The sequence below is a fragment of the Lepisma saccharinum genome, chromosome 4 (genome assembly GCF_977018435.1).
Source record: "Lepisma saccharinum chromosome 4, izLepSacc3.1, whole genome shotgun sequence".
NCBI lineage: Eukaryota > Metazoa > Arthropoda > Insecta > Zygentoma > Lepismatidae > Lepisma > Lepisma saccharinum.
In genome coordinates, this window is record NC_139232.1 from 11417789 (window position 1) to 11424935 (window position 7147).

Sequence of the window (7147 nt, forward strand, 5' to 3'; positions counted from 1 at the left end):
CGGGAATTAATTAAGCAAATGCTAAATGCAACAGTTTCAGAACAACAATTTGCTTAGAAGAAGAGCAGAGCTATGGGAAATGGGAAATTGCAGACTGGCCATTAACGCCCACGTGAACATAAGCCTGTTACACGCTAGATATTCCTGTGGCTCAAAATAAATTCGCTACAAAGCTTGGGTCCCGAGTGCCCAGAGGGTAGTCAACACTTTTTTTAACTTTATACTACAGTAAAGCCTCGTTAATCCGGACAGACAAAAAAAGCAGAATACAAGGTTTTAAATGTGGCTAGAAGTCAACAATCGCATTCGTCATATTGCTCCGTAACGATTAAGAATACGTACATCCAACGTCCATGACAGAACTTCCCAAAGAATACTTCCCTTTACGAGGTTTACTGTACATAGGAACAGCAGCATGTACGCAAGGAAAACACTAGAATTGAGAACGGCAAGAGCTAAAACATATAAGCAAACAAAACGAAACATTTACTGTTTTCTTTCAGTTGTTGTCAGTATATTCAAGGAAATTATGCTACTGCTGATCGGTGTCGTCCTATTTGTCTGAGAGAAACAAGAAAACGTTCACTATGGATCACAGCCTAATACCTTATCCGAAGCAACATCACGAATGCAGGTTACGGGAGGAAGTCTGCAAAAGGGTGGAATAAGAACGCTTGCGCAGGTGCAACCATTTCTCCAGTCTACTTTTTACAACGCAAGTATACAACACTGAAAACTGATAATATTGTATATGCCAGTCGATCAAAGTTATTTTCTCCATTGTCACAATTTTCTTAGCGGATTTGAGAAGTAATATTTCGAAATCAATATCATTTATCTCCAGGTTTAATTCTACAGAATCGAAGAGACAGAATACAATCATATCTAATCTACAACCTGTAACAACAATGACACTCACATACGTGAAGGAAACAGTCGCCACAAAAAGCGTCTAAGGATTTGAAAGTAGACTCACATATTCATACATATTTCCCATTTCTTAATGAATTCGTGTGTCTGGATCTGAAGCATTTTGACTGGGTGAATAGAGAAGAGGAACAATACAGATATGTCTCTCTCGGAGAAGCATTAGCCGAGATGAAACGGTGTGTGGAAACTAATATGAAAGAAGCAATGTATGTGTGTGTTAGGTTGAATATCGCTCAACTTAATGAAAATAGTGACGATTATTCTTTCCGCACTAGCCACCTCGGTGGCAGATGGCATGTCTATTCGGGCATTTTCATCCCATCACAACCCATCGTCATAGTCGCAAATATCCAGAATGAAATGAAAGCGACACAAGGAAACCGCAAAAGAAACTGCATTCCCAATTTCGAAATGCTTGGTGTATGGTGCAGCTACTAGTTGAAATGAATCCAGCTTTTGAAAGAGATTAACAAAGGAAGAAAAGGAGAAAAAGAGAGAGAGAAGCAAGTGAGAGAAAGCGGAAGAAAGAAAAAATAGAAGAAGGGGAAGGATGGAATTTTATTTATACATACATACGCACGCACGCATAGGCTATATATATATATATATAATACAGTATATACCATATATGTGTGTGGGGGGGTGTAATTTTTTCCCCCAATGTTAAAATATTATATATGTTATATGTATATTAATATTAATGTTTGTGTGTTTTCTGTATCACGAGTATCATTAAATCAGAATAATACCATGCCATTATACATTTTTGCACTGTTGCTTACCGAATTTTAGAATCTGCAGCGATATGGTAGGGTCGGCCATATATTAGATTGATTTGATTTGGTGTTTCAAGTCCACTTTAAGTGCACAGTAAGGCTAATCGGGACTGCACCTACAGTTTAAAGTGGGATCCGAACCACTTGTGCCTCCACCGGGACACCTTGATTACAAGGCGACGACGGTACCTCTGCGCCATCGGGAAGGCCTAGCCATTTATGAGAATATGTAGTATAGTTATTCATGCTGTTACCGATAGAGCCTTCTTTAGGAAGGCCACTCCGGCACAATAATTAATTTTAATCCAATCTTTCTATCCCTCACAAATAAAAAGACAAATGTAGGCTTGTCGCTCCGGTTCCAGGTACTTGCACTTGTGCTCTTGTGGATACGAATAAGGAAGATCTTCAGGTTCTCTTACATTTAGGGCTCACGAGGCAGTCTGACGTAAAAGCAGTTGCAATAAAAGAAGGAACTGCCGTAAGGCATGGGAGAAACATTACGTTTACGACCTCACGTCTCTTTTCCATCAACGCTCCCCCACACAACCTTCTCAGAAGGACTTGAACCGAATTAAATTTCGCTAAGTCTTTTAGGTACGGGCGTTCTACATGGAGCAGGAAGAGAAAGAGACAAACGGATTGGGAAGAAAAAAGAGTGGAGAAAGAAGATAAAGAGGTGGAGAAAAAGAAAAAGGGAAAGCGGGTAAAGAAGAAAAGAAAAGAGGGAAGGTCGGAAAGAAAAAGAGGGAAATAGGGAAAAGAAGCGAAGGAAATAGGGAAAGGCGGAATGAAAAAGAGAGGGAAAGAGGGTAAAGAAGAGAAGGAAATAGGGAAAGGCGGAAAGAAAAAGAGAGGGAAACAGGGTAAAGAAGAGAAGGAAATAGGGAAAGACGGAAAGAAAAAGAGGGAAACTAGTAAAGAAGAGGAGGAAAGAGGGAAAGGAGGAAATAAAAAGAGAGAGGGAAAGAGGATAAAGAAGAGAAGGAAATAGGGAAAGGCGGAAAGAAAAAGAGAGGGAAAGAGGGTAAAGCATAGAAGGAAATAGGGAAAGGCGGAAAGAAAAAGAGGGAAACTAGTAAAGAAGAGGAGGAAATAGGGAAAGGAGGAAATAAAAAGAGAGAGGGAAAGAGGATAAAGAAGAGAAGGAAATAGGGAAAGGCGGAAAGAAAAAGAGAGGGAAAGAGGGTAAAGCATAGAAGGAAATAGGGAAAGGAGGAAATAAAAAGAGAGAGGGAAAGAGGATAAAGAAGAGAAGGAAATAGGGAAAGGCGGAAAGAAAAAGAGAGGGAAAGAGGGTAAAGCATAGAAGGAAATAGGGAAAGGCGGAAAGAAAAAGAGAGGGAAAGAGGATAAAGAAGCGAAGGAAATAGGGAAAGGCGGAAAGAAAAAGAGAGGGAAAAAGGGTAAAGAAGAGAAGGAAATAGGGAAAGGCGGAAAATAAAAAAAGGCAAACTAGTAAAGATGCGAAGGAAAGAGGAAAAGGAGGAAATAAAAAGAGAGAGGGAAAGAGGATAAAGAAGAGAAGGAAATAGAAAAAGGCGGAAAGAAAAAGAGAGGAAAAGAGGGTAAAGCATAGAAGGAAATAGGGAAAGGCGGAAAGAAAAAGAGAGGGAAAGAGGGTAAAGAAGAGAAGGAAAGGCGGAAAGAAAAAGAGGCAAACTAGTAAAGAAGCGAAGGAAAGAGGAAAAGGAGGAAATAAAAAGAGAGAGGGAAAGAGGATAAAGAAGAGAAGGAAATAGGGAAAGGCGGAAAGAAAAAGAGGAAAAGAGGGTAAAGAAGAGAAGGAAATAGGGAAAGACGGAAAGAAAAAGAGGGAAACTATGAAAGAAGAGGAGGAAAGAGGGAAAGGCTGAAAGAAAATGAGGAAAAAGGGTAAAAAAGAAAAGACGGAAAGCAAGAAATATGGAAAGAGGAGAAATAAGATAAGGAAAGAAGAAAAGGCGGATATATAGAGTTAGAGGGAAAGAGGAGAGAAGAGAATGAGAAAAGGTAAGGTGGAAATGAAATGAGAGGAAAAGAGAAAAGAGTGGGTAAAGAAGAGAAGGAAAAAGGGAAAGGCGGTAAGAAAAAGAGAGAAAATGGTAAAGAAGAGAAGTAAAGAGGGAGAGACGGAAAGTTAAAGAGGGAAAATGGTAAAGATGAGAAGGAAAGGTGGAAAGAAAATGAGGAAAAAGGGTAAAAAAGAGAAGGAAAGAGGGAAAGGAGGAAAGAAAGAGAGATATGGAAAGAGGCGAAAGAAGAGTAGGAAAGAGGAAGAAAAGGCGGAAATATAGAGATAGAGGGAAAGAGGAGAAAGAAGAGAAGGAAGGAAGGTAAGGCGGAAAGAAAAAGATGGAAAGAGGAGAAAAAGAGATGGAAAGAGAAAGAAGATAATGAAAGAGGGAAACAGAAAAGAGAGTGGGTAAAGGGTAAAGAAGAGAAGGAAAGAGGGAAAGGCGGAAACAAAGAGAGAAAATGGGAAAGAAGAAAATTAAAAAGGGAAAGAATAAGAGAATGAAAATATAAAAAGGGTAAAATAAACAGATTTGGTTGATTTATTTACAAGTAGTTTAGTTTACAACGCTTTACTCCCACATTTGGCTAATCCCGACGATAGAGATAAATAGTAATGATATGGATGACAATCACAAATGCATATGGACGACACGAAATAAAACTTCACTGAGAATTGTTGTAGCTGAAGGTCCAGACGCCAGAGCCTTGTTAGTCTGCAAAATGCAGTCCAGGGTGTACTACGTGGAAGACAGGTTCACATTTGAGTAAAAAAGAAACAGAAAGAGAGGGAGAGTTTGTTAGTAAGAAAGAAACAGAGAAAGAGAGAGTCAGTGAAATGGAAACACAGAGAGAGAGAGAGAGAGAGAGAGAGAGAGAGAGAGAGAGAGAGAGAGAGAGAGAGAGAGAGAGAGAGAGAGAGAGAGTGAAAAAGAAACAGAGAGAGAATGTAAGTGAAAAAGAAACAGAGAGAGAATGTAAGTGAAATGGAAAGAGATAGAGAGTTAGTAAAAAGAAAGAGAGAGCAAAAAGAAACAGAAAGAGAGAGTTAGTAAATAAGAAACACACAGAGAGAAAGAGGGAGTTAGTGAAAAGGAGAGAAAGAGGGAGTTAGTGAAAAGGAGAGAGAGAGAGAATGTAAGTGAAATGGAAAGAGATAGAGAGTTAGTAAAAATAAATGGAGCAAAAGAAACACAGAGAGAGAGAGAGAGAGAGAGAGTTAGTTAGTAAATAAGAAACACACAGAGAGAAAGACGGAGTTAGTGAAGAAGACAGAGAGAGAGATAGAGAGAGTTAGTGGAAAAAGTGATAAGAGAAGGAGAGAGTTAGTGAAAAAGAAACAGAGAGAGAAAGAGAGAGAAAGAGAGAAAGAGAGAGAGAGAAAGAGAGAGAGAGAGAAAGAGAGAGAGAGAGTTATGAAAAAGTCACAAGAGAAGGAGATAGTTAGTAAAAAAGAAACAGAGACAGAGAGAGAGATACAAAGAAAACAAGTAGATAGAAAAAATATTCCTCAGTCAGATTACACTTGCAATCCCAACGCATGTCCGCTATCTCTTTTCACCATATATTTATTACTGACACAACGCCGATAAACGCAGTTACCAAATTCAAAAGGAGACGCTCTCGGGGCAACTCGAATCATGCCCACCGTTGGAGGAAACTAGGTGGGATATTAATTGTAGGTTACTTCCATCGCACACATTTCAAAGCGACCATCTCCCTTCCTCCCCACCAGCGGTGTCCATCCTCTTCCACAACGCCCGAGGGACCACGTAATTAAATCTCAGAGAATTCGCGGCGCACAGACCTGCATGGCCAAGATTGCCGGGCGAAATATGTGTCCCACATAATTTGCTCAGAGATAGAAAATGCCAGAGGAATGCGTGAATGTTGGAAACTCCCGGGCTGACAATGTTCTGTGCCTGCGGACCCCATTGTGTTTGCAGAGCCGAGAATAACCACACCATGGCCCTCAGAAGTCCGACGACGAGAAAATGAGAGGCATTAAAGGGGCGGAAACAACGTTGTTTTCTTCCATGTACGGAAATGGTTGGTTTGGTGTACGGTAAAGTCTGCGTGTTGTCATCAAGTGTCGAATGGCTCAAGGAAAACCTTTCTAAAATTTCTAGCCAAGATCATTATTTATTTGGTTTATTTTGCTTCGCTTTTCTGCCACTTTTGGCTAATCGCGACGATGAAAATGAGTGATATGATGCAGGAACACTCGCAAAGACCATCCATGCCGGGATTCGAATCCAGGACCCCTGGTGTCGTAGCGCGCTCTTCTAACCACTCCGCCGCGGAGATTGGCTTTTCTACCTTGATTTTATCATTACTAATAAAGCTTCTACCAGTGTATTTTGTGCTTGGTTGCTTGAGAGCGCTTTTCTGCCTCTCGGGTTAATCGCAACGATGATAATTATTGAAGTGATGAATGAATCAATCATAGGGCCTTGGACCTTACCCAGGGCCTTGAGCTTCGCAGGACGTTACGATGATCTTCATGTTACGAAGAGCGATGCAATCTCATCGCTAATTTGAAATGCTGGCTTGATCATAGGATATGATTAGAGAACTGATTTATATGCAAATACATATCTTCATATGATGCTAAAATCAATATTATTTCCTATTGTCTTTGCGAATCGTGGTATAAAATCGAAAAATACTATTTTTATTTCTTTTGGGTTTACATGTATTAGCTTTTAGTTACTTTTACATAATTTCCAAATGTTCAAACATTTTTTTGCAATATATTCCATATTCATGCTATTTCTATATTTTCCCTTGTGTTACATGCCAAAGGTTTTCCGTTCATTTGTATTCTGTGTTCGTTTTATACTGTTTAGTTTACGGAAAATCTTGACAGTAGACAGTGAATCTGTTATTCTGACATTCTTGTCAACAGCGGAGAACACATGGTCACGTTCTTGGCGGTTAAATCCATTGCATATCTATCTTCTATATATATAAAAATGGATATATATATATATGTATGTGTGTGTGTGTGTGTGTGTTTGTTCCAGCATAACTCTCGAACGCCTGCAGCGATTTCAACCAAACTTCGTACGCGCATCACTTGCAATCTCGAAAGAAATACTGTGAGGGTAAGACACCCCTGGAACCCCTAGGGGAGGAGAAGGGAATGACATGTAAAAATAATCGAAAACGACCGATATTTCTGCGGAATCCATAGTTTTCCGTGACACTCCCATTGTTGTTCACCTTCAAGTTCATCACCTATCGGCAGAGGGGTTAGAGGGGTGAAAAATAAAATGCCACAAATGACCTAGATTAGTGTCGATTCCATAGTTTTCGGAGTCGCTAAGCTAACTGGTGACATTCACGATCACATTTAAAATTAGTTACACTATAGTTAGAATTCATTATTTTCCTGTCTAATACAAGATTGCGATAAATAAATACCCGGGCAACGCCGGGCAATC